We start from the raw sequence: 25,623 nt of genomic DNA, 5'->3' as shown, positions 1-25,623 counted from the left end.
CACGCACAGCTAGGGCCCGTTCCGCACCAGCTCAGAAGCTCACAGCCCCCCCCCCCCCCCGCGTTAGAACCCGGCTGTGGATCCCACGTGGGGAGAGCGCGGGGCGGTCGGTGCACCTGTCCTGGGCGCACTGCCCCCGCCACTGTGGGGCTGTGAGCGATGGAGGGGGGATGTGTCCCGGGGACCTCCTGCCATCTGGGTCCCAGTTCCCGTGACTGAGGTGGGCCCAGAGCTGAGCAGCACAGCGCGGGGCCCTCGTGGGAGCAGGAACACGAGAAATGGGGCGGAGGCTGCTGGCAGACGGCAGGAGGGGCGGGGAGGCCAGAGGGGGAGCTGGGGCTGGCAGGGATGCGGTGGGCAGGGTGTCCCCCGTGATGGACAGCCCAGCGCTCAGGGACAAGAGCAGCAGGGTGCCGACCTCATGTCCTGACCAGCCCCAGTGGACGGGGCTTCCTGGCCTTGTTAGTGGGCTCGGAGGGTGTCACCGTGGGTGGGCTCTGGCAGCTGGGGGGGGGGGGTGGGCGGCCAGGGGCTCCCCTCCGAGACCACGTCCACCCTTCCGTCTCCTCCACCTTCCCGCCCTGTGCTGCTCCCACAGGCATGTTGGCCGCAGTGGCTCCGTGGGATCTGCTGAGCGACAGGCCCGGAGCCGGGTTCTGTGCACCCTGTGACAGCTGGCGGTCCCTTCCTGCCACACACTCCCCTCCTCTGGGCTCTGGGTGCTCTGGAGAACCAGGCCTGGGTGCTGTCCTGGTGCCGTCCAGCGTGGGCTGAGGCACGGGCCATGCTGGGACTGGTGGAGGAGGCCTGGCGAGGGCCCGGGCGGCTGCCGGGCTCAGATGGGCGTTGACGCCTGTCGCCTGTGCTTCTCAAAACAGGTCAGGAAGTGGCGGCAAGGAAGGAGCACTGGCGGTGGCTGCCTGCCTGGGGTGAGCCAGGGCCCGAGGTCCTCGCCCTGCACAGTGCGTAGCCGGGACAGCTGTGGTCGGGCTCGGGGTGACCTGATGGGGACGCCCGGTTCCTCTGCCAAGCCCTTGCTGAAGCCGCACCTCTCCCTGTCTTCCTGCCCACTTCTAGAAGGCTCCAGAAGTGCCAGCCACCTCATCTGCTCCCATGCACGTGTGCCGTGGTGACCTTTGGCCCCGGTTCGCCCCGACCTCCCCCGTCAGACATGGCTTGATTGAAGAGTAGTCTGGTGATGGAGGAGGCTGAGCCCTGCCTGAGGCTGTCCCTGGGCTCACGGCCACATGAGCCTGCCCACTCTCTGGGGACAGGAGCCCCTAAGGGAGCCCCCCTTTGCTGTACCCTGCCATCAGTCAGCCTCTGAGTGCACCCCACTGAGCAGGGACCGACCTAAGAAGCCACACAGATGACCAGTGGGCCCAGCGTTGAACCCCAACAAAGAGCACGTGAGGGAAACTGAGGCACAACGGCTCCTGGGGTGGGCCGGGCCCCAGGGTGATCCAGGAGCCTGCCTCTGCTCCCTCCTTTCTCATGGGCTGGGGTCCTCTGGTTGCTGTTGCAGGCTCTGGGGTGAAGCCAGGGCACGGGGAGGGGGGCGGGGGGAAGGGGACAGTGGGTGTGGCTGTTTGGACTTCTAATCTAGGGGCAGCGCTCCTGCCCCGCCCCTTGAGGAAGCCACAGCCTGCAGGGTGCTCAGCGCCATCTGCTGGCTGTTCTGTCCCATGCCACCCGAGGGACCTGGTAGAGGGTGTGCCCAGCCCCCTCCCCCCAACTCCAACTCCCAGGAGCTCAAGCCCTGGTCGGAGAACCAGTGTCCTCTGTGGTGAGCAGGGTGACAACAGTTGGTCACTGCGCAGGTGGCACCAGGAGACTCAGGACCCTCAGCCACCTGCCCTCCTCCGGCCCCGCCAGGACAAACCTTGGGGGCACCTGGGTCCTGTCCGCCGGAGTTGAGGCTGAGGAGCAGGAGCAGAACCTCTATTTACGCTTCCTTCTGGGTGGCGCGGCCACGGACAGTGCACCGCAGCCCCCAGGTCCAGGACGGGGCCAGCGCCAGCGCCAGCGTGCACCAGCGTGCTCCCGAGGGCTCCCAGGGAGCAGGAGCTGCCCCATGCACTGGGCAGGGCCACAGCCGCCTCCCCTACCCCGACTGCCGCTGAGAGCAAAGCCCCCGGGCCAGCCGCTCGGCTTCCTTGCTGTGGATGGGACCGGTGGTCTGGCCTCCCTGGGCGAGCACTTAACGGCACTGCCCATCTGAGGGCTCAGAGCGTGGCACTGCCTTGCTGGGCAGGAACGAGATGCCGTGATGCCTGAAGGTCACGGCCATGGTCTCCTGGCCTGAAGGTAGCCCTTACCCCTCAGCCTCTCCCGGCTGCCAGGGAGGTGCTGTGTCTGCCTGTCCGTCTTCCTGCCGCCCAGCTAGCAGGTGCGGCCCCGGGTCCCGCCCACTCCCCTTTCCTAGGGCCTCAGTCCCCCGCCATGCTAGGAGAGGTGGGAGCTGCCCCGGCCACTCCCCCTGGGGGCCAGGTTCCCTTCCAGAAGCATCCTGCAGCACCCCCCAGCTGTGGTCAGCTCGGGCCTGGACCTGGGCTTATGGGAGGTGGGGGAGAGGAGCACGCCCCGCGGCCACTAGCAGGGGGAGGGGCGCGGCCAGGCAGATGCTTAGCACTGCCAGACATGTGCTGGCCATTGGCAGGTGCCAGCCCCCTGCCCAGTGTCTCTGGCCCAGGAGCCCCTTGGAGGCCACGGCCACTCCTGTGCACATGGCAGCGACGGAGCCGCCCGTGTGTGTCCCAGGCGGCCGTCTGCTCCCCGGCTCCGTGGTCTCCTGCAGGTCTCCTGGTGGAGCCCCCGTGCCCTGAGCTCACCCCCTCCCTTCAGGAGGTGTCTCCCGAAGCCACGAAGCCATCTCGGCGTGAGACTGACCGCCCTTTGGGGTGAGGTAGTAGGTTGTATAGTTTGGGGCTCCGCCCTGCTATGGGATAACTATACAATCTACTGTCTTTCCTGAAGTGGTGTGATAGCTGCGGTGGACGGCGTCCAGGACCCCGGCAGAGGAGGGCAGCTTGGCCTGGGAGGGGGACGAAGCTGGGCCGGCCTGGCAGGGTCTGCTGCTCTGAGGCCTCGCTGGGCCTGTCTCTTCATCGGTAAAGTGGGGGCGAGTGTGTGACTTGTCCAGGCTAACATTGCCCACTGCCTCTACCAGGCCCAGGCCAGGGCCTCACCTCAGCTGGATACCGGGGGTGGGGAGTGTCCACTCCAGATGCCTGGCTTGTGCCCTAGCCTGTCCCCCTCTGGTCACCTCCACCCGAGGAGAGAAGTGGCCCCGAGCCCACTGTGGCACAGCACAGCAGAGCCCGCCGGTGGCTGGGGGTAGATGCTGCTGAGACGCCATCTCCACTTTCCTTCCCGCCCTGCACCTGCCCGGCCTTGAGCTATGGCGGCCGAGGCCCCGGGCAGGCAGGGCTGGGCACAGGCGGTGCGGGCACCTCGGGGTGAGGTAGTAGGTTGTGTGGTTTCAGGGCAGTGATGTCGCCCCTCAGCAGATAACTATACAGCCTACTGCCTTCCCCGAGGGGTCCAGTGGCACGGCCCGCCTGGGCGGTGTGGCCTAGACGCAACAAAAGGTGCTCTGACCCGTTTGGAATCGGCCGCTCTTCACCCTGGAAGGCCAGGGGCCTGGGGGGCAGGGTGCTGGTGCACCTGCTACAGTGGCTCTGGGCAGTGGGCTTGCCTTCCTGCACCTCCCCGGCAGTCCCAGCCCCCTGCCCCACCTGGGCCGCCCCTGGGCCAGGTGAGTGGAACGCTGAGACCCAGGCTGCCCTGGCGCCGCCCCGTCGTGGGCCTGGGGCCCGGCCACTGCCTGACCGGAGCTGTGGCGCCCGGCTCCCTCCTGGTTCCCTGGCAGCCTGAGTCCATGCCAGCAGTCGCCCACCCTCCTCCTGGGAACCCCAGGTCCTTTGGGCCAGCAGCCGCAGGGGGCCGGGCCCAGTGTGCACCTGGGCAGGCAGAGGGAGCCCTGTCCGGGGCAGGTGCTGGCATGGCTGGGTCCGTACCCTGACCTGAGTGCCCCCAGCCACCTCCCTCCTCCATCTTGGCTGCAGCTTCCAGCCCGAGAACCCTGGTTCTCTGCAGATGTTCCCCGGCTGGAGCAGGCCAGCGCCCCGACCCTGACTCCATCAGGCCCCAAACAGAACCACCGGGGCTGTGTCCGAGCGTGAGGCGGACACGCGGGGGAGGGGCCTTTGCAGGGGGGCCACCCGGCATCTCCTCCGGGTCCTGTGGGCCCCTCTGTCCCCTGAACAGCCTTCCTGCTCACACGTCCACCTCCAGGCCTTGGTCCCAGGGCAGTCCCTGCCCTCACTGCTCCCTGGTGCCAGACCCCCATCACTGTCTCCCCCCACACCTGTGCCGCCCTCACCTGCACGCCGCGCCAGCAGCACCCCACCCCCGCCGGCCCACGCCGGTCTGTGAGCTGAGGCCCCAGGGGTCTCCAGGGGTCGGCCGTTCCTCTGGCGCCTGCCCTGCAGGAGGAGCCCGGCGCTGCCCTGCGGCCGTAGGGGCCTGGTGAGGGAGTGGCCGGGGCACAGCAGCACCCACTGTGGCCCCAGCCCCACAGTCAGGGCAGCTTCCTGGAGGAGGTGAAACCCAGCTCACGCTGTGTCCTCTGCAGCCTGCCTGGCTGACGCCATCCCTGGAGCCCAGGACGTCAGCACCAGCCCAGAGGGTGGGGGTGAGGAGCAGGGTGGGGGCCGCCATCGCCTGGGCAGCAGCAGCAGTGCAGTCTGGGACGCCGGAGGGCCCTTTACCTGCCGTTGGTGTTGGTCAGGACAGCTCCAGCCTCACAGGGCGGCCTGAGGACAGGGCAGCCTGGGGAACTCACGGGCCAGGGAGGGGCTGGGCAGGCCCTGGGCCCTGATCCTCGGCGCCACCTGCTGCCTGGTCGGGGGAGTGACTCTTGGCCTTGTTCTGGGCCCTGCCTGGGGTTGGGGGGTGCTGCAGGCTGGATGCCCCCATCCACTGGCGTCTGCCTTTGAGCTCCCCCGGGGGGCACGGTCAGTGGTGTGCCAGGGCTGGGGGCCATTCTGACCCCCGGCAGCCAGGCAGGGCCTCCTGGGAAGCGACTCGCAGACCCCAGGGCTCCGGGGCGTCCCACGTGCCTGCTGGAGCCCCCGATGCTTGCGTAGCAGTTTCTTGCAAGGTGAGCTCCACACCAGGGAGCGTTTGTGCTGGCTGGCGGGCGATGGAAACATGCCATGAATGCCCTGTCCTATCGCACAGGGATCTGCAGTGTCCGAACGTGCTCCCCAGGGTCCCCCAGACACCCAAGCCCTCAGCCTCACAGCCCCGCGCAGGGCCGGTGGCTTCCGATGCCTGGCCAGTGCAAATGCTGGGTAACGCCGTGACACTGTGTTTAGGGAATAAAAAAAGTCTGTTCGGGTCCAGTCCTGATGCTCTTGTTTCTATTAAAGATTTATTTCTTTGGAAGCGGGGGGAGGAGAGATGTTTTTACCCATGCATAGTTTCTTCCTCATACTTTGATATAATTTTTTCGAGTTTTTCATAATCTGTAGCCAGCTGAATTTTATGGCAACTTTTTGAAGATTCCCTCACAGGCCTGGATTTCAAAACATTTTTGTGCCAAAATAAATTATCTTTCGACTCCATTTTCTGTGAACTTTTGGAAGCCCTTGTGTACGCCCGCGTGAGTCCAGCCTGGATTCTGTCTGCGATTCATTACGGGGAAGGCCCAGAGGCCGAGTCCCTGGGCTGGAGCAGAGGTGGCTCCGGCCCCTGGCCACTGCTCGACAGCGGCACCATGTGGCAGCCGGGAGCCGCCCTCGCACTGCTGCGGTCCCCGGGCTCCTTCAGGGCCCTGGAAGCCTCGGGTTCAAGGACGGCTCGGAGAGCGTCCCGGGAGGGTTCCCCGTGCCCCGTTGCAATCCAGGCCTTTCCTGGGCCCCGCACCTGCTCTGCGTGGCCAGCTCGAGCTGTGGGCGTCACAGGGATGTGTTGGGCAGCCCTGCCGACGACATACGGAAGGGCCTGGCCGTGTCCTGCTCACACTCGCTCACTGCCAAAGAGCCAGTGTCACAGCCCGCAGGGAGCCCTGGGAAGCTGGGCCTGGGGCTGGAGGGAGGACCCTAGAGGGGCCACAGGGCCTGGGTCTCACTCCACTGCACAGCGCCGGTGGCCTTCAGTGCATATGGGCTCCTGCTGTCACCTGGGATAGGAAGGACCTGAGGGGTCAGGACAGGCCTTGGGACCCAGGGGATTCAGGGGAGTCCCTGTGGAGCTGGGTGGCCAGGGCCAGTTACCGCCCCAGCTCAGCATCTTTGTCTTGGTGGGGGTGGAGGTGCAACCAGACAGCATCCTGGTTGCACAGGTCAGACCCAGGACAACTAGTGGGCTGAGGTGACAGGGAGGGGAGGGCCTTCAGGTCCGGCTTGCTCAAGGGGCTTAGCTTCCCACCATAGCCTCTGCTTTTGCTGAGCCTGGAGGCAGGTAAGGCTGCTGAGGCCCCCAGTTCAAGTCCACACTCCCACCAGCCAGTGCCCTGCTTCTTCCCAGCCCCTCCAAGGCTCCAGGTCCTCCTGGGCTGTCCAGTGCCAGAAGCCCCAACTGCTGTGTTTAGGTGGGTAGCCAGGTCTCTAAGTGGGAGTGGCCTCGTTGGGCAGCCCTCACCCATGATGCTCCTCTGGTATGGGGGGCTGTCTATCTTCAGAACAACCCCAGAAGCGCTGCTGTGCTGAGCCCATTTCATGGATGTGGAGATGGAGGTTCAGACACAGTGACTTTCCCCAGGTCACATCGCAGGCCAGGGTGGAGCTGGAATGAGCCCCAAGGTCCATCCAGGCTTCCTGGATGCCTGGGGTGGGAGAGGGCAGAGGGGGACAGGGGAGGGACAGGCGGCGTTCTGGCCTGCACCCGGGGCCCACCTTGGCTGGAGACACCTGGCTCCCGGTACACCATGGTCTGGGCCTCCCAGAAGAGGCTCCCCTGGGACTTGCCCTGGGTCCAGAGCTGCGGCCTGACCTTGGGGGCCTGGACCCCACCACTGGACTTTCTCCTCCAGAACTGGCCGTCAAGCCCCGGGTAGCAGCACTGTCTACTCCGCGAGAACGGCCCACCTGCTGCGGTCTCCCAGCGGCTGGGTGGAGGACCCCAGCGACTGTCCCGGGGGTCCTCGTGCCAGCCCACCCTCAGCCCTCCCTTGTCCCCACCTCAGTCTCCTAGTGTCCTGGACCAGCCCATCCTCCCACACAGCAGAGGGGCGGAGGCCAGGCCCTGGGACCCCAGGAAAAGCTGAAGACAGGACCTGTCTCCCATGGGGCCGAGAGGTCCCCAGGCAGCGGGCACGGCCCTGGAACCCGCGCCGAGGCAGGCCGAGCCGGCGACCTGTGGGAGGAAGGAAGACCAGTGCCATTCAGCAGAACCCGCCGCTGGCCTCCCCGGCCTGCCTCCTGCGAGACCTGCACCCCAGCCGGGGGCCCTGGGCGAGGCGGGGCTGGAGCCTGCAGGCGGCCGCTGCCTTGCCTGTAACGCTGGAGGCGTCTGCTTTTTTTTTTTTTTCTAAGATTTATTTTATTTATTTGAAAGGCACAGTGAGAGAAGGCGAGAGGGCTTCCATCCGCTGGTTCACTCCTTAAGTGGCTACAACAGTCAGGGCTGAGCCAGGAGCTGCTTCCGGGCCTCCCGCGTGGGTGCAGGGTCCATCTTCCACCGCTCTCCCGGTGCATCAGCAGGGGGTGGATTGGAAATGGAGCAGCCGGGACTCGAACCGGCGCCCACACGGGAGGCCTACACTGCCGGCGGGGCTTCAGCCATGACGCCACAGCGCCGGCCTGAGATGCTTCTGTTCTTAAGCAAAGCCCTCAGCTTCTGCCATGGCCTCCTCTCCCGGGCAAGGGGAGCCTTGGGCCTGGGTGTGAAGTTCCGACCCCGTCCCAGGTGCTTGGGGCCAAGAGCGAGGCAGGTGTCCCCCGCGGAGGTCCTGGCCAGCAGTGGGCTCAGAGGACCAACCAGACTGCCAGGGGCTGTGCATACCCACTCGGGCTGTCAGGTAGTGTGAGGTGGCCAGGGGTCCACGTGGGAGACCCCCTACGCCGCGTTAGCCTGGCTGCCTGGCCAGACTGGCACTGGATGGACGTCAGGAGACCTGAGGGACCCAGGGAGCACCTGACCCCTCTGTGGGCCTCAGTTTCCCAGGAACCCAGCAGTGAGGACGAGGCAGGAGTGCGTTCATCTGTGACTCAGGGCGCTGCATCTCCCAGCTGGACCACCAGGTGGCGCCTCGCACCTGCAGGAAGGCGGTGGGCCCGGGGCAGCGCCCTTTGCGTCCCCAAGGCTGAGACCTCTAGGCATGGTTGCTGCCGTGCGGTCCCGTGGCCAAGCTGCCTGCATGGTCAGCTTGGAGGAGGTGGGGCAGGGCCCTCACTTGGCAGATTTGGCACCAGCCTGGCCACTGACAGGGCGCTGTCGATTCTGACCCAACAGAGGACACTCGGAGGTCAGGGTCACGCAGCCTCCCTTGGTCCTCTCTGCCCTTGAGCCCGGCTGTGGCGGTGGCGGACAGTAACACGTATGGCTGGTGTGGTCACTTCCGGCCACCATTCCCCAGGTGTCCTGGGGGCATCACTCAGGCACAGGCAGGCCAATGTGGAGGGGAGGGGAGTGGCGTGGGCAGAGGGCAGGAGGCCCTGGCACTGATGGGAGCTGGCATGGGAGCTGCCAGCTTGGCCACATCCCAGTGGGGCACAGGAGCCCCCGCATGTGACATTGCCCCTCGTAGTGGGCGGGCAGCTGCTGGCCTGGGGAACAGCCCTGGGGAGCCCCTGCAGGGTCTCAGTTGGGCACCTCTGTCTTGGGGGCACCTCACTGGCCTGGGCAAAGTGGTCCCGAAGAGGCCGAGACCAAGGCTGTCCTGGCCAGCACAGGCCCAGGATGGGCCGGGCTGCTGCCTGAGAGACCAGGGACCAGGTGGTGGGCAGTGCCCCAGCCCCGCCCTCGCTGTGCATCCCAGCGTGTGCAGAGGGCTTGGCCCGCTATGCCACGGCGCCAGCCCCGCCGTTACTCACTAAACCACAGCGCTCATTGCGATCACACCCAGAACCTCTTTCCTGGCCAGGGAGTCGTGCTGAGAGCCGAGCGGGGAGAGATGAGGAAAGTTCTGGGTGGGAAATGGTGCCTCCTACTTCCGGTGTATACTTTTGCTTTGTGTTTTACCACCTTGTAGTCACTCTGTTGAACTCTTACGTGAATGGCGCGTCCGTTTCGTGTCCGCAATAGCACGTGTCTGAGGGACTTCAGCGTGGCAGAGTCGTGAATGAGGGCGCTCGGCCGGGACGTCTTCCTGCGCAGGACACTGGGGCACTGTGAAATCTGCGCGCAGGGCGTGAAATGCCACAAAGTGAGCATCGGCCCAGGAGGCGCCCGCACCCCCTCGTCTGGCTGTTTAAGAGTTGTCAGACCCAGGGCAGCTCCTCCTGGTCGTGTGCACCTGTGTGTGCGTGTGTGTGGTGCATGTGTGCATGTGCGTGTCTGTGTTGTGTATTTGTGTGTGTGTACCCCTGTGCGTGTCTGTGTTGTGCGTGTATTTGTGTGTGTGCACCCCTGTGTATGTCTGTGTTGTATGTGTGTTTGTGTGTGTGCAGCTCCTCCTGGTCGTGTGCACCTGTGTGTGCGTGTCTGTGTTGTGCGTGTTTGTGTGTGTGCACCCCTGTGTGTGCGTGTCTGTGTTGTGTGTGTGTGTTTATGTGTGTGCACCCCGTGTGTGCATGTCTGTGTTGTGTGTGTTTGTGTGTGTGCACCCCTGTGTGTGGTGCATGTGTGTACATGTGCGTTGTCTGTGTATTGTGTGTGTTGTGTGTGTGTTTGTGTGTGCACCCCTGTGTGTGTCTGTGTTGTGTGTGTATTTGTGTGTGTGCACCCCGGTGTGTGGTGCGTGTGCATGTGTGTTGCCTGTGTATTGTGTGTGTGTTGTGTGTGTGTTTGTGTGTATGCACCCCTGTGTGTGTCTGTGTTGTGAGTGTATTTGTGTGTGTGCACCCCTGTGTGTGCGTGTCTGTGTTGTGTGTATTTGTGTGTGTGCACCCCTGTGTGTGCGTGTCTGTGTTGTGTGTATTTGTGTGTGTGTCTGTGTTGTGTGTATTTGTGTGTGTGCACCCCTGTGTGTGTCTGTGTTGTGCGTGTATTTGTGTGTGTGTACCCCTGTGTGTGCGTGTCTGTGTTGTGTGTATTTGTGTGTGTGCACCCCTGTGTGTGGTGCATGTGTGTTGCCTGTGTATTGTGTGTGTGTTTGTGTGTGTGCACCCCTGTGTGTGTCTGTGTTGTGCGTGTATTTGTGTGTGTACCCCTGTGTGTGCGTGTCTGTGTTGTGTGTATTTGTGTGTGTGCACCCCTGTGTGTGCGTGTCTGTGTTGTGTGTATTTGTGTGTGTGTCTGTGTTGTGTGTATTTGTGTGTGTGCACCCCTGTGTGTGCGTGTCTGTTGTGCGTGTATTTGTGTGTGTGTACCCCTGTGTGTGGTGCATGTGTGTGCATGTGTGTTGCCTGTGTATTGTGTGTGTTGTGTGTGTGTTTGTGTGTGTGCACCCCTGTGTGTGTCTGTGTTGTGCGTGTATTTGTGTGTGTGTACCCCTGTGTGTGCGTGTCTGTGTTGTGTGTATTTGTGTGTGTGCACCCCTGTGTGTGGTGCATGTGTGTTGCCTGTGTATTGTGTGTGTGTTTGTGTGTGTGCACCCCTGTGTGTGTCTGTGTTGTGCGTGTATTTGTGTGTGTACCCCTGTGTGTGCGTGTCTGTGTTGTGTGTATTTGTGTGTGTGCACCCCTGTGTGTGGTGCATGTGTGTTGCCTGTGTATTGTGTGTGTGTTTGTGTGTGTGCACCCCTGTGTGTGTCTGTGTTGTGTGTGTATTTGTGTGTGTGCACCCCTGTGTGTGGTGCGTGTGCATGTGTGTTGCCCGTGTATTGTGTGTGTGTTGTGTGTGTGCGTTGCGTGACTCTGGCGTGAGTGAGGACTGCACACCAGGCACTGTGCAGAACGCCCCCCCCGAGGAGGCCCAGGCTGCCCACTGAGGCAGGAAGGTCCGAGGTCCAGCCCTGGTGACCGCTGGGCAGGGTCTCTCCTGGGTCGCTGTGCTGCCTGCTGTCCTGAAGAGGCACCGGTGAGACCCTGCAGGTGTCCTGTCACTCACCCCGCCCCTAACTCCAGCATCCAGGGGTGACTTGTGCCTGGATCAGGCATTATCACAGTGGGTGCCGTGGGGACTGTTGCTTACTCCTCCGTTCCTGCTGCTGCCATTGTTGCTATTAATAGTCTCAGATGAGGGCCTGAGTCCCAGGAAGCTTCCTGCCTGGTAAACGGACGGGAAAAGAACAAACACCCAGTGAGATCCGCGGGAGGAACATAACCTGAGGAGGGGAGATCCTGGAGGCCTTCCCAGAGGAGGCTGTACAGGAAGTAAGCCCTTCAAAGGAAAAACAGAGGTGAGGAAAAGCACTGTGCGAGTGGAATGAAGCAGTGAGGCTGCAGGCCGAGGACACAGGACCACAGCCAATTCTGGATGTTGGGCCGGGAGCTCTGCCAAGCCTGCCGGGCTGCCAGCGATGCAGGGCCACAGCCAGGGCTGGGGCTGGTGGAAGGGTAGAGCAGGCAGAGCGGGAATGGTCATGTCAGAGCTGGTGACGTGGCCTGTGCTGTTGACCTTTACTCTCTGACCCCGCGATGACCTCCCGTGAGCCATCTTCTCCTCCATGGAACACCAGGGTGTGGAGAGGTAAAGGGGGGAGCAAGCTAACCCAGCCGGGAGGGGCCAGAGGTCAGGAGAGCACAGGGCGCCCTCCTCGGCCGCCTGAGCCTTCCTTCAGGTCCCTGGGGACCCAGAAAGGCCCTCGGCTTCCAGCTGGGCCCCAGGTCCTCCCGGGAGGGTCCCCCCTCCCCAGGCTGACTCCCGGGCTCCCCCCCAACAGGGGCAGGGGCCACTGGGCAAGGAGGCGTGGGCTGCTTTTGCTCCCTGCACCCAACAGTCCCCATCCTGCGGCAGGGCTGCAGCCTCACGGTGGGGAGTAGGGGAGGGGAGGGCCTTTGTTTCCTTGCCGGAGCCAAGCCCTGGGGCCGGGGACTTGGTCCCACCACTGGGATCCCTGGTGCTCAGCGGGTGTCCAGCTAGAAGCCAGAGCATATTTTTAGACAAGCTGTAGGTGGAGGGTGGGCAGCCAGGGGCCTGGGTGGAAGGCTGGGCCGCCTGCCAGCCCCGAGGGCACGGGAGGCAGAGGCAGGTGACCTTCAGGGCCATGCCTGCCCTGGCCCGCGAGGTCAGGAGGGAGCCGAGCGCCCACGTGCTCCGAGGCTGGCCTGGGGGCGGTCCCAGGAGCCTTTGCGAAGCCTGCAGCCCAGCCAGTGCTCCTGAGGGCCAATCCATCCAGCGTCTGCCCTGGCAGCTGCCTGCTGGGCACGGCCCCGGGCACAGTGCAGAGTCCTGGGCGGGCTGGGCTGGCTGTGATCAGCCAGCTGGGCCTCTCATTTTACAGTCGGGAGTGGACACAGGGCGGCGTGGCTGTCCAGGGTCACAGGGCCCAGGGAGGGGTGCGGGTGGGGAATGTGCAGTGGAAACATGAGAACACGTTGGGGTGCACGCTCCAGGGGCCCATGTGGGCGTCGGTTGGAGACCCGGCTGCTCCACTTCCGATCCCGCTCCCTGTTAATGCTCCTGGGAAAGCAGCAGAAGATGAGCCAAGTCCTTGGGCCCCTGCACCCGTGTGGGAGACCCGGAGGAAGCTCCTGGCTCCCGGCTTCAGACCGGCCCAGCTCTGGCTGTTGAGGCTATTTGGGGAGTGAACCTACAGATGGAGGCTCTCTCTCTCTCTCTCTCTCTCTCTCTCTCTGTTCCTCTCTGTCTCTGTAATTCTGCCTTTCGAATAAATAAAATAAGTCTTTTTAAAAAAGCGCCTCCCAGTGGCTGCCGGCCGCCCGGTGCCAGGCAAGCTGTGGGCACACTGAGCACAGAGCAGGTGTACTCGTCGCCCACTGGACGTCCGCACAGAAGGCCGCCCAGCACGTGGAAAATCGATGCCTCCCGCTCCTGTGTTCCTGGCCTGGGTTCTTTGGATTGATTCTCCCTCCGCAAACAAGCAAATAGTTTGGGGTAGGAAAACTTTTTAAAAAATATATTAAAGCTGCAGGAGTTGCCAAAATGGTGGGGAAGCTCCAGGCCACGTTCTGGGACGGAAAGCAAGAACCCGAGGACGTTTGCCCACCTGGTGAAATCGGGCCGGGTCTGGGGCATAGGTGTGCAGGCAGAAGTCAGGGTGTGAGGAGCCTGACGGGGCCCTCCTGTGCAGCTTGGGGACAGCCTCACCCGGGGAAGGGGGAGGCGGAGGCAGGTGACCTTCAGTGGCCATGCCTGCCCTGGCCTGCGAGGTCAGGAGGGAGCCGAGCGCCCATGTGCTCCGAGGCTGGCCCCGGAGCCTCGGACGTCCTCCCGCCCCCCGCACCAGCCAGCTCCCCTGCCAACCCAGGAGGAAGGGGCTCAGTGCTGAAGGGAGTGGGAGGAGGAGGAAGGGGCAGATGCCAAGTTCAAGTCTAGGGAGGTGCAGCCCCTTGGAGCCGGAGCCCATGCCCAGGCAGGCAGCTTTAGCCAAAGCAAACAGGTGGGCACTTCACGAAGTTCAGGGAACAATGGAATTTACAAATAAGTTTATTTAAGTTTTTTAAATAATAAATCTTAGAAATATAAAACATATTTTTAAAAAATTTCAAATGCATGCAAAGAGGAGTCTTTAAAAATTCAGGGACAAGGCCGGTGTTGTGGCACAGTGGGTGGAGCTGCCGCCTGTGATGCCGGCATCCCCTACGTGAGTCGGTTCAAGTCCCAAGTCCCGGCTGCTCCACTTCTGATCCAGCTCCCTGTGAATGGCCTGGGAAAAACAACAGAAGATGGCCCAAGTGATTGGGGCCCTGCCACACACATGGGAGACCCAGAGGAAGCTCCTGGCTCCTGGCTTTGCCTTGGCCCAGCCCTGGCTGCTATGGCCATCTTGAGAGAACCAGGGCATGGAATACGTCTCTCTCTGTCTCTCTTTCTCCATCTGTAACTCTGATTTTCAAAATAAACAAATTTTCAAAAAAAAAGTCCAAGGAAAATGTGTATTATGAAAAAACTACTCATGGAGCTGGCACTGTGGCTAAGCCTCCGCCTGTGGCACCAGGATCCCATATTGGTGCTGGTTCGTGTCCTGGCTACTCCTGTTCCAATCCAGCTTCCTGATGATGGCCTGGGAAAACAGTGGAAGATGGGCCCCTGCTACCCATGTTGGGGATCCAGAAGGAGTCCAGACTCCTGGCTTCAGCTCAGCTCAGCTCTGGCCATTGCGGCCACTTCGGGAGTGAAGCAGCAGATGAAAGACCTCTCGCTCTCGCTCTCTCTCTCGCTCTCTCTCTCTCTCTCTCTGTAACTCTACCTCTCAGATGAAGAAATAAATCTTTAAAAAAAACACTACTAATCACTCATGGATTTCAGAAATTTTCACCCAAATAAGCTCGCCTTTTATTACCGTTTTCTATGAACATTTTTTTTTAAGTCAAGAGGCACAGAGGCAGATAGAAATCCCATCTGGGCGCCGGTGGTGTGGCGCAGTGGGTTAAAGCCCCAGCCTGCAGCACCGGCATCCCATATGGGCATCAGTTCGAGTCCTGGCTGCTCCTCTTCCGATCCAGCTCTCTGCTATGGCCTGGGAAAGCAGTGGAAGATGGCCTGCGTGCTTGGGCCCCTGCACCCATGTGGGAGACCCAGAAGAAGCTCTTGGCTCCTGGCTTTGGATCTGTGCAGCTCCGGCCATTGTGGCCATCTGGGGAGTGAACCAACAGAATGGATGACCTCTATCTCTCTGGCTCTACCTCCTTCTGTAACTCCATCTTTCAAATAAATAAATAAAATAATTCTTAAAAAGGAAGAGAAGGGAAGGAGGGAGAGAGGGAGGGTGGGAGGGAGAAAGGAAGGAAGGAAGGAAGGAAGGAAGGAAGGAAGGAAGGAAGGAAGGAAGGAGAAAGAAAGAGAGAAAGAAAGAGAGAGAGAGAGAGAGACAGACAGACAGACCCCATCTGCTGGTTCCAAATGCCTGCCAAGGCCAGGACTGGGCCAGGCTAAAGCCAGAGGCAGAAACCCAACGCAGGGCTCCCAGGTGGGGCAGGGACTGAAGCACTGGGCTGTCACCCACTGCCTCCCAGGGTGCACACTAGCAGGGAGCTGGAGTCAGAAGTGGAGCTGGGACTTGGACTCTGGCACTCCAGTATGGCATGGGGCGCCCCAGGGAACCCCTTAACCGCAGGGCTAAATGCCCACCCCTCCATGAAATGTTTGAGGAAACTTCGTGCATATCCACGTTTGAAGGCACCTCAGCCTTTTAAAGAAGTTTTATTTGTTTATTTGTTAGGCAGAGAGAGAGAGAGAGAGAGAGAGAGAGAGAGAGATCTTCTGCCTACTGGTTCATCCCCCAGGCCTGGGCCAGGCTGAAGCCGGGATCGAGGAACTCCACCTGGGTCCCTCACGTGGGTGGCGGGAACTCAGCTACTGAAGCATCACTGCGGCCTCGCAGGCAGCTGGAATCAGGAGTGGAGCGGGCGCTGGAGCCCGGGCGCTCTGACGGGGAGGTGGGCGTCCTGACCGAGCGGGCGCTGGAGCCCGGGCGCCCTGACGGGGAGGGGGGCGTCCTGACCGAGCGGGCGCTGGAGCCCGGGCGCCCTGACGGGGAGGGGGGCGTCCTGACCGAGCGGGCGCTGGAGCCCGGGCGCCCTGACGGGGAGGGGGGCGTCCTGACCGAGCGGGCGCTCGAGCCCGGGCGCCCTGACGGGGAGGGGGGCGTCCTGACCGAGCGGGCGCTCGAGCCCGGGCGCCCTGACGGGGAGGGGGGCGTCCTGACCGAGCGGGCGCTCGAGCCCGGGCGCCCTGACGGGGAGGGGGGCGTCCTGACCGAGCGGGCGCTCGAGCCCGGGCGCCCTGACGGGGAGGGGGGCGTCCTGACCGAGCGGGCGCTGGAGCCCGGGCGCCCTGACGGGGAGGGGGGCGTCCTGACCGAGCGGGCGCTGGAGCCCGGGCGCCCTGACGGGGAGGGGGGCGTCCTGACCGAGCGGGCGCTCGAGCCCGGGCGCCCTGACGGGGAGGGGGGCGTCCTGACCGAGCGGGCGCTCGAGCCCAGGCGCTCTGACAAGGAGCTGGGCGTCCTGAGCGGCGCTTTAACTGCTGCCTCAAGTGCCTGCCCCCCACGAACACCCCTTCAAGGGCCCTGAGAAGAACCCAAAGATGTCCGACGGTGAAAGGAAGCAAGGGACCCTGAGGAGGAGTCGCAGCCGGACAGCTGACACCTGTGCAGACTGCACCTGCCCAGCCGGATCCGCGCCAACAGGAAGGTGCACCTGCCGGGGCCCGGCCTGGCAGGCAGCTCCTCCTTCCTCCCGGATTCTGCAGAAGGAGGACCACACGCCCCTGCAGCTCACACGTCGTTAGGCAGGCACCAGGGGTCGGTGGCTGTGGCCCAGGTGGGCGCCACCTCTGACAGCCAGAGAGCGGGTTGGGAGGGATCAGGCTCCGGGCTGCTCTGGGCTGGTGTGTTCAGCCTCCCAGTGGGAGGGACAGGGAGACACCGATGAGTCGAGCCACTAATGACGGGGCTGCCTCTCCAGGCCTGTGGCTCGTGAGCCAAACCTGTGGCCAAAGCCAAGTGTGTGTGCACACTGAAAGTGGCTCCTCGTCCTCTCTTCCATCTTGTGTGTGAGGGGGACTCTGACCCCTGCTCATCACAGGGCTCATACTTGCGACAGCAGCCTAAGTCCTCGCGACGTCCCCGTGAGCCAGCTTCCTGTTTCCAGGTGGGCTTGTGCAGGCGGTCGAGAAAGGCGGGCTCGTGCCACACGAGCCGACGAGGGGCTGCGTTTTCACCCGAGCCATCTTGGGATCCGGGAGAACCACACTGAACTCTGGCCATCTTGGAAGCAGGGCGCGCTTCCCGGCTGCTGTGGCTCGGCGCCTGCTCCTCCTCCGGCTGGCCTGGGTGAGGCCGCCCCAGCCTGCGTCCAAGCCCGCTCAGGCGGCTTTCTCCCTGCACCCTGCCCCCATTGTCTGCAGCATGGAGCCCCAGCTCCCTCACCTACACCTCACAGCCCTGAAGTGTCTGGCCCAAACTCTTTTGTTTTAAGTTTATTTATTTATTTATTTATTTGAGAGGCAGAGTTACAAAGAGAGGGAGAGACAGAGAGATCCTCCATCTGCAGGTTTACTCCCCAAATAGCCTCAGCGGCCCGAGCTGGGCCAAGCTGAAGCCAGGAGCCAGGCACTTCTTCCTGGTCTCCCATGCAGGTGTAGGGGCCCAAGTATGTGGGCCATTGTCCACTGCTTTTCCAGGCCATCAGCAGGCAGCTGAATAAGAAGTGGAGCAGCTGGGACTCGAACTGGCGGCCATATGGGATGCCGGTGCTACAGGCAGAGGCTTAATCCACTATGTCACAGTGCTGGCCTCCCTCCCCACCGCCCAAGCTCCTTTTTCTTTCTTTCTTTCTTTCTTTTTTTTTTTTTTATGCATTTACTTGAAAGGAAGTTACAGATAGGCAGAAGCAGAGAGAGAGAGAGAGAGAGAGAGAGAGAGAGAGAGAGAGGTCTTCTATCCGCTGGTTCACCCACCAAGTAGCCACAGAGCTGGAGCATGCCAGCCTAAAGCCAGGAGTCAGGAGCTTCTTCTGAGTCTCCCACGTGGGTGCAGGGGCCCAAGGACTTGGGCTATCTTCTGCTGCTTTCCCAGGCCACAGCAGAGAGCTGGATTGGAAGTGCAGCAGCTGGGACTTGAACCAGCACTCATATGGGATGCCAGCACCACAGGTGGTGGCTTTACATAACCGCTACGCCACAGCACCGGCCATCGGCACAAACTCTTGCAGCCACAGCCTGACTGCCTGGCTGAGGCCTGTGTCCTGGGCCCGCCCTGTGCCACCCGCCCCTTTTGGTGAGCACTGATGGCCTTTGCACGCCCTGTCGAGTTACACTTCCTGCCTGCCTGCAGGCCACCCTTCCTGCCCAGCATGCAGTCTGCAGGTAAGAGCTCTTCCCCAGGCTGCGCCCCCAGCCTCAGGGTGCCCAGTGGTGCAAGCGCCAGGCCCACGTGGGCATAACGCCTGCTGGCTCTGCCGCCCACACCCTGCTCCCGCCTCCGTAAGAGATTAAAATCAGGTCCTCACGTGGAAATGTATACTCACGCTGCAAGTCTCAACACAAGACGGCTGTTGACTTGAAAATACGCATCGCAGATAAAACCGGAGGCGAGAGCTGGCCGAGAGCTGGGGAGATGGCCGGGAGCTTTCTCAGCGGGCTGCGAGTTCATCAGCAAACAGCTCTCTCGGGCCTGTGGGCACAGGGGGTGCCCGGGCCGGCGTCCACAGGCCCGAGCTTGTGTTTTAAAGCCAGAGGGACAGAAAGGGAGGGAGCGACCTTCCATCGGCTGGGCCACTCCCACAAAGGGTCACAACACCAGGGCTGGGCCAGGCTGAAGCCAGGAGCCAGGGCTCCACCGGGTCTCCTGTGCGGGGAGCAGGGGCCCAAGTACTCAGCCACGTCTGCGGCTTTCCCAGGTGCATTAGCAGGGAGCTGGATGGGAAGTGGCGCAGCCGGGACTTGCTGCTGGTGTTCCAAACTGTGGCTTAACCCGCTTCACCCCAGGCCAGCCCAAGCCCCGCAGGATCCTAAACAGCTTTGGGAAGACAGTGGGGGCTGCCACTGTCCTGGTTTTTCCAAGTCCAAGCGCTAGCAGCGATTGTTCGCTAGGAAGGGCCTTCTTAACCACTGCGAAAGAACATAAAGAACACGGGGCACTTCACGGGAAGGAAATTAGAAGGTAAGTTTGGGGTACAAACGTCTTCAAACCCCTGTGTGGTTTTCTCCCGGCACATTTTCCATGAATGGGTTAGAGACCTCAGGTCTCCACCGTGAGAAGTCTATCCCTTTAGGCCATGGACGTGTATGGGAAACTGCCCCATGTTGGTTTTTCCCTCCCCTTTGCTGTAGGTCAGGGAAGCCTAGGCAGTGCTGGCCTGCTTACCGGGGACCCCGGTCCAGTTCCCCCTCTGCACTGCTCAGCCCCAATCGCAGACCACCCCCACCCCGGTCTGTGAAAGACAGACAGCAGGGTGGGTGTGGGATGGCCTGGCGGAGCGGCATCCGGGCCCTGGGGCCACCATCTGGGGGGTGAGAGCTCCCGTCAGCTGCTCTGAGCGTGGCGCTCGGCGGGGACACAGGCATTGCAGAGACGGTGCCCAACTGGACAAGAGCCACACCGGCAGGGGGCAGCTTGGGCACCTGGAGGGGCGCCGAGCAGGCTTCCTGGAGGAGGTGAACCCTGGCAGAGCCCTCAGCCAGTGGTCACTGTGTCCCGAGGACGAGCCAGCCGTCCGGCCCTGCCCGGCATCCCGCCCCACTCTGTAGGTGAGGCGGCTGGGACCGGAGGTTGCGGCGTGAGTCAAACAAGGGGCGAGCATGTGAGCCCAGTTCTGTTGGACCCCAGGGGGAGGGCATGCCGGGCGGCGGCAGTGAAGAGCTTCTACCCTGCGCTCACAGCCGCGCCCCTTCTCTGCCCACAGCGCGTGCCTGAAGCTGAGGCTTGCACCAAACCCTTTCCCAGGGGCCCCCAAATCCTGCGGAAATGGTGGGTGCATCTCCGTCGCTTGCACCCAAGTAAACTTCTCTGTGGTCCCTTCCCAGGAGCACAAAGTCCTCTCACGTGCACCATGGCTCGTCCATATGGTCTGAACATTCACACCCAAGGGGTCGGTCCCCGGGCAAGTCGGAGATCCACGACGACCACAGCCACGGTGATCGAGCTTCCTGACGGTCTGGACCCTGGATGACTGAAGGCGTGGGAAGAGGAGCAGAAACAAGGGGAGCTACTGTGCTGTGTACCCCACCCTCCCCCCACCTCTGCACCCTGCCATCACCCTACTGTTGCACTCCACCCCACCTCTGTATCCCACCTCTGCACCCTGCCCTCACCCCACTCTCACCCCACCTCTGCATCCCTCACCCCTGCACCCCTCCCTCTCCCCACTTCTGCACCCCCCACCTCTGCACCCCCCTCACCCCAGCTCTGCACCTCCCACCTCTGCACCTCCTTCACCCCAGCTCTGCACCTCCCACCTCTGCACCCCCCTCACCCCAGCTCTGCACCTCCCACCTCTGCACCTCCTTCACCCCAGCTCTGCACCTCCCATCTCTGCACCCCCCTCACCCCACCCTCACCCTACGTTTGCACCCCCACCTCTGTGCCCCACTTCACCCCTGTTGCACCCCACTCCAGCCCTGCACCCCACACTCACCCCACCTCTGCACCCCCACCTCTGCACCCCACCTCTGTACTCCCACCTCTACACCCTACCCTCACCCCACCTTTACACCCCTCCTTCACCCCACCTCTGCACCCCACCCTCACCCCAACTCTGTACCCTACCCTCTCCCCACTGTTGCACCCCACCCCACCTCTGTACCCCACCCTTACCCCACCTTTGCACTCCTCATCCCTCACCCCACCTCTGCAAGCCTCCCTCTCCCCTACTGTTGCACCCCACCCCACCTCTGCACCCCGCCCTCACCCCACCTCTGTAAGCCTCCCTCTCCCCTACTGTTGCACCCCACCCCAGCTCTGCACCCCACCCTCTCCCCTACTGTTGCACCCCACCCCACCCCACCTCTGCACCCTGCCGTTGGCCCCCAGGGCTGCAGGGGTCACAGCAGAGCCGGTTTCCACAGAGCAGAACATCTTTTGTGGAGCAAATCTGCTCACATGACACGGTGTGGTGAGGTCCCCGAGGCCCTGGCTGCGTGCTCGGGACTGAAGCAGCCCCTGGAGCCTAAGCTGGCTGGCACGGAGCAGTGTCCACCCTCAGCAGGACCCGTCTCCAGGGAGGGCCAGGAAGGCCATGTCGCTGTGGCTGGGCCCCGACCTTCTCAGGAAGGCCGAGTTGGCCGCTGGTCCACATTGAGCTGAGGGTTACCCATGAAGGGGGAGGAGCCTCCGTGATGGCAGCAGTTTCTGGGCCCACAGAAGGTTCTGGATCCCGCACCCCAAAAGTGAGTGTGTAGTTTCACCCAGGTGACAACCACTGGTTAACACGCGTCACTTCTTTGTTACCAGGCTGATGGGGTCAGGCCCTGGCTTAAAACCCTTCATACTGGGGGCAGCACCATGATGCAGTAGGTTAATCCTCCGCCTGCGGTGCCGACATCCCATATGGGCGCCGGTTCTAGTCCAGGCTGCTCCTCTTCCCATTCAGCTCTCTGCCATGGCCTGGGAAAACAGTAGAAGATGGCCCAAGTCCTTGGGCCCCTGTGCCAACGTGGGAGACCCAGAAGAAGCTCCTGGCTCCTGGCTTCAGATCAGCTCAGCTCCAGCCATTGCAGCCATTTGGGGAGTGAACCAACGGAAGGAAGTCCTTTCTCTCTGTCTCTCTCTCTCTCCCTCAGTCTGTAACTCTACCTCTCAAATACATAAATAAAATCTTAAAAACAAAAACAGAAAACCATCTCTCCACCAGGCCACAAGGCCCTGCCTGGCCAAGCCCCACCCCCGCCCGTCCACCCCATTTCCTGCCACAGCTTCTGCACATGCTGCCTCGCCGTGGGACTCCGGTTCTGCCAGAGGCTGAGGCATCTGCGCAGGCGCCCCGGGGGCAGGCACTGTAGACCGAGTTCTCTGTCCCCTTGTGAGGTGTCGTCCATCCTGGCCACTGGTTTCCTCTCCTGCAAGATGGAGGCAAACCCAGCTGAGGTCCGAGCCTTAACGGGACGATCCCTGGCCGCCTGGCCCCGGGAGGTTTCCATCAGTACTAGGCCGGCGGCTGAGTCCATGCCCACAGTTGATCCTCACCGAGGTCCAGGCCCAGCCACCATCACCTCCTGGTCACTGTTAGGAGATCCCCCACCCCGACCTGAGGGCACACTTCCAAGTGACCAGAGGCCACTGCCCCGACCCATGACACCAGCTGCACAAACTCCAACTCGACAGGAGGCTCTGCAGATCCGCAAAGGGCGAGCCAGTGACCCTCGGAGGCCTGGGGTGGTTCCTGGAAACGCGCTTACCTAAGCGGCAGGGTAAACAGCCGGCGGCCAGGACCCCTGGCCCGCGGGGCACACTTCTCTCCAGCGGCTGGAACCCTCGCGTTCTCCCTGAACTCGAGCCTCGCTCCACCTGCTGCCGGGCACTGAGCAGCAGGCCCCATCACTGCAGCTCCCCGCTCCTCGTCTGTGTGGCCCAACTTCCTGCTTCTCTCCCGCAGCCCACAGCTGCTCGGGCTGGGTGGGCAGCTCTGGGGTGCAGAAGCGTCTCAGCAGGGCAGCTGAGGGCCTCACAGACCTGCCTTCTGTCCTGGGGGCCTGCAGCTGGCCCGTGGGACCGGTCAGCTGGGGCCTCTCTCTCGTCAGTTTCCTTACTGTAACGTGAGCAGGTTAAAAACCACCTCTGGGGATATCTTCAGATCGGGAGACGTGACAAGGGCCCCGAGACGGCATGGAAGCCATGAAGTTGGAGCCCTCCAGAGAGGAGCCTGGGCGGGGCCCAGAGACATTCTCCAAAGCACCGGTTGCCCCCAGCGCTGTAGATTTGAACTCAGTCCCCACGCGGGTGGCGTTATGTGCTGTCCACGTCCCGTCAACACCGGTGGAGGCAAAGACAGAGGGACGGGCAGACTCCCGTGGCCACGGCGCTGCCCTGTGTGACAGGTCCTCCCATGCTGGGGGTGTGACGAGTGACACGCTCCTGGCTGCACACAAGAGGCTGGTTCTGAAGGGGGTGGGGCGTCCCGGAAGCGACCCCCACAGGAAGCAGGCCAGAGCTTTGTCTGGCCAGGACACTCCACGAGAAAGGTCCCCAGCTTCCTTCTACCTCCAGGACGCCGGGGAGGCTGGCCGAGAGCTTTGTTCAAAAGTGGCGGATCTACCACCAAAGTGCCGGCATCCCATATGGGCGCCAGTTCGAATCCCGGCTGCTCCACTTCCAATCCAGCTCCCTGCTAATGCGCCTGGGAAGGCAGTGAAGATGGCCCAACTGCTTGGGCCCCTGCACCCATGTGGGAGACCCAGAGAAAGCTCCCGACTCCTGGCTTCGGCCCAGCCTCTGACGTTGCGGCCATCTGGGGAGTCAGCCAGTGGATGGAAGATATCTATCTCGAGCTCTCTGCAACTCTTTCAAATAAATAAAATAAATCTTAAAAAGAAAAGTGACATCTCCCAACGCATGGTTCAAAAACAAGTTTTCTCTTGTAAAGCATTGGGAACCCCAAGAACCCAAGAATATCACTTTCTACATCTGCTGAGTGTGCACCTGGGAGGTTGAAGCCCATATGTCCTTTGCAGGCATCCATAATTCTTGCCGGGTCTCTCCCACCACTTGGTGGCACTGGGTGCAGGGCGACCACCAGGAGGACACACACACACACACACACACCTGCCTTGAGACTGCGGCCTGGGGTAAGCCGGGAAACACCCACGCGGCCAGGATGTGGCCCACCTAGGGCAGGAAGCCCACCTGCTGCTGGGTAACCAACACAGCTTGGGTCCACCGGGGAGCTGCCAGGGTCTGTGTTCAGCCCGGCTCTGGAAGGCGCACAGACTGGCATTTGCTGGCCGGCGTGCGCAGGAAGAGTTGGGCAGGCACGGGCGATCGCGGGTGTCCAAGGGGTGGGGCAGAGTTCACGGGCGATCGCGGGTGTCCAAGGGGTGGGGCAGAGTTCACGGCAGTCCCGGCTAGCCGACAGGAGTGACTTTCCAAGAAGCTCGCGAAATGGCCCCAAGGCCAGGGTCTGCAGCCCCTGCGCGGCGCGGTGACCTGGGTGGAAGCCGCGCCCGCTGGCTTACGAGGTCACCCCGGGAGCCCGCCGCCGCGGCGCTGGCGGACATTGCACAAGTTTGGTTCCCGCGGCAAGGGGCGCCGGGCGCTGCGCACCCGGAGCGGCTCAGCGCGCTGTCCCCTCAGCCTCGCCACTGGCTGCGGGGCCGCGACCTCCCAGTGCGCTGGCAGGGCCCGCGCGCCTCGCTGGGCACAAAGTCCTCTCTCACCCCCAGGGAACCGGCAGCCGGGGCGGGGGTCGGGGCTGGCGGCGCCTCCCCGCCCTGTCCCCGTTGCCCTTCACCCTCGTGCCCACGGCCTGGCGCCTCCGCCACCCGCTGACGCGTCCTGGGGCTCTCGGGACGCCCTTCCCCTTCCTCCCGCCCCGCGCCCCACGGACTCCCGAGACCCGAGGCATCGGTCCCCGGGCCCCGGCCAAGACCCCCTCGTCGCGCCGTGCGGAGCCGAGTTCCGCGAGCGCTCAGGGCCTCGCCAGCGCGGCACGGGCGCCCGGCGGGACCCTCGCCCCCCTTCCCGCCCCCCACGCCAGCCGTCCGCGCGGCGACCTTGGGCAGTCCCTTTGCCTTCCGGGCCTCAGTTTCCCCCAGCTCCGCGGCTGCGGGGCGCGCAGTGGGAGTCGCCGAGGGCTGCCCCGGCCCCGCCCCCGCCGGCGGCCAATCGGGCGCCGCCGTCCGGTGGGTGCGGCCCGCGCGGGGCCGCGGCCGGGGCCCGGGGCGGGGCTTCCGGGTCGGTCCCGCGCGGCCGGACCGGGCGGGGCTCGCCGAGGGGCGGCGCGTGGCGCGGGCGGGGCGCGGCTGGCACGGGCGGGCGGAGGCGGCGCCGGGCAGGGCCGGGACGCGGCGGCCCCACGGCGCGGGCAAGGGGCGGCGGGGCGGAGGCGGCCGCTAGCGCCCGGCCTGGCGCCGCCTCCCTCGGCGCTCGCCCCGCGGACCAGCAGGCGGCGGACCGCGGGCCCAGGTGCCGGGGGTGGGCGGCGCGAGCGGGGTCCGCTGTGCGGGCCGGGCCGGGCCTCTGCTGCCCCGGCCCGAGAGGGCGGCGGACGCGGACGGGAGGGGCCGGGCGGCGCATGCGCATGGCCCGGGGGCGCGGGGCGAGGGCACTCGCCGGGGACCCGAGTAGGGTCCCGGGACCAGGGGCCGCTCTCGCTCGGTGCCCCTCCAAGCGCCCGAGGCTGTCGGCGGAACCGGAGACCTCCTGACCCTGGGTCCTTCGGTGTCCCCTGGGAGGCCAGGCCCGCGGCGGGGACGTCGGTGCGCTGTGGAGTTCGGGTGTCACAGAGCTGGGGGGCGCTTTCGAGACCCCCAGGGACCCCTGAGGCGAGGTAACTCGTGTCCCGGACAGACTCTTGGCGCCGGTGCGCGCCGTCCTGCAGCCCGACGGGGACACGCGCGCGCGGTTGCTGTCGCACGCCTGGGCCCCTGTGCGCACGGGCGCCGTGGGCGGCCGCGGGTCCCCCGGCAGGTTCCACTGGGCTGCGAGGCGTCTTTCCTGTCCCCGGGCTCCCGCGGCTCCTCGGGACCGGTCGGTCCGGCCCGCTGGAGCGGGTGCAAGGTTGGGAAGGGGGGGAGTCGGCTCTACCCAGCGCCCACCCTGGTTGGTGGGGGGACCATGGCACGCCCCCACTTTACCCAGACCCCTGTTTAAAAAAAAGTTGAAGAGATGTGCCCCAAATGTCAGGGATCTTTCTAAGAAAACTCCAGGAGTGGGCAGTAGGCAGAGCGCTCTTGGCCGGCTGGGTCTGCACAGGCACCGCGACCCCTGCCACCCCCATGCCCAAGGGAATCAGG

The 25,623-nt window shown here is 63.5% G+C and overlaps 1 protein-coding gene across 8 annotated transcripts in view; it reads left to right on the top strand.

Annotated features, from left to right (window-relative positions):
- The first annotated feature begins 24,707 nt into the window (after window positions 1-24,707).
- PPARA (peroxisome proliferator activated receptor alpha) overlaps window positions 24,708-25,623 on the top strand; it is a 69,424-nt gene continuing 68,508 nt past the window's right edge. For 3 of the 8 annotated variants that reach the window (XM_062202694.1, XM_062202690.1, XM_062202693.1), the window contains exon 1: window positions 24,708-24,793. The gene's annotated coding sequence lies outside the window, so the exon portion shown is untranslated. Of the gene's footprint in view, window positions 24,794-24,821; window positions 25,158-25,623 lie in introns of those variants that run through there. The other 5 variants (XM_062202691.1, XM_062202692.1, XM_062202689.1 and 2 more) reach the window with 3 other exon arrangements.

The sequence above is a fragment of the Lepus europaeus genome, chromosome 10 (genome assembly GCF_033115175.1).
Source record: "Lepus europaeus isolate LE1 chromosome 10, mLepTim1.pri, whole genome shotgun sequence".
NCBI lineage: Eukaryota > Metazoa > Chordata > Mammalia > Lagomorpha > Leporidae > Lepus > Lepus europaeus.
The sequence above is the reverse complement of the archived record's forward strand: the minus strand, read 5'-3'. Positions and strand labels throughout refer to the sequence as shown.